At 45.2% G+C, this 1,063-nt stretch overlaps 1 protein-coding gene across 1 annotated transcript in view; it reads left to right on the top strand.

The window, feature by feature from the left end:
- Positions 1 to 6: 6 nt before the first annotated feature.
- Positions 7 to 1,063, top strand: part of LOC106534835 (interleukin-1 receptor accessory protein-like 1-B) — a gene marked incomplete at its 3' end in the record, with an annotated part of 34,408 nt that continues 33,351 nt past the window's right edge. The window contains 1 exon segment of the mRNA XM_014031603.1: positions 7 to 705.

The raw sequence follows: 1,063 nt of genomic DNA, 5'->3' as shown, positions 1-1,063 counted from the left end.
TGTGTGTGTGTGTGTGTGTGTGTGTGTGTGTGTGTGTGTGTGTGTGTGTGTGTGTGTGTGTGGACCAGCAGAGACGGTGCACTAGGACCGAGAAGAGCTTCCTCTCGTCGTGAGCATTGAAACTAACACAGCGGAGCTTTGGAGGACCCCCACCCCCTTCCTTCCTCCCCCTCCTCATTGGATCTACCGATTACATCCATCCATTCCTTTTTTCTTTTTTTTTTTTCGCTCATCTCCGCGGGGATCGCACCGCCGTGTGCGTTTGGGATGGCCAAGCAACCAGGAGAGGATTAGGAAAATTTGGCAACGTTTGCGTAAAAATATATAGACGGAGAAGGAAAAGAAAAAGTATGAGGAGGAGGATGTCTTTTGGCTGATCTGTCCGAACAGGTTTTATTTATGTTGTTTTAAATGTACACCCTCCGTTTCCACTATTCCAAGCCCGCAAAGTCATATCTGCGCAAAAAAGGCGCACTTTGTTCCAATATTTAACAATAATAATAATAAGGAAACAACATCTCTGTCCTTGTGTTTTGGATGTCCATCGGACCCCCCTTTCTCCTTGGCTGAGTGGGTGATCTGGCTGGAACCAGTGTGGATGGAAGCGTTTTCTCTTCTGCTGAGCAGGAGTTGTGATGTCCAAAGATCCCCCCTGCCGCTGACCGACGCTTCTCAGCATCGCAGCGTTTTGGAAACGAACGGAAGGTACGGCCAATATTCTCCTTTCCATATCATTGTTTATTTTTTTTTATCTTTAAAAATGATTTGCCAAAGTTTGCAAACCTCATTCAGGCAGATGATTCGATAACTCCGAATTTCCGTCGGACACTTGAACTAGTTATTTTATAGTGCGGGAAACACCAGTGCTTTAATAACAAGAAAGTCACCTCTTTGCAGATCAGATTTATTTAAATTATTCTTATAATTGGCTGGAGGCATTCAGAGCAGCAAATAAAAGCCTATTTGTCGCTGCGTGTGCGACCAAATCCCTGCCTCTCTCTCTTTATCGCTCTCTCTCTCTCTCTCTCTCTCTCTCTCTCTCTCTCTCTCTCTCTCTCTCTCT

Source organism: Austrofundulus limnaeus, unplaced genomic scaffold, assembly GCF_001266775.1.
Source record: "Austrofundulus limnaeus strain Quisiro unplaced genomic scaffold, Austrofundulus_limnaeus-1.0 Scaffold1279, whole genome shotgun sequence".
NCBI lineage: Eukaryota > Metazoa > Chordata > Actinopteri > Cyprinodontiformes > Rivulidae > Austrofundulus > Austrofundulus limnaeus.
The sequence above is the reverse complement of the archived record's forward strand: the minus strand, read 5'-3'. Positions and strand labels throughout refer to the sequence as shown.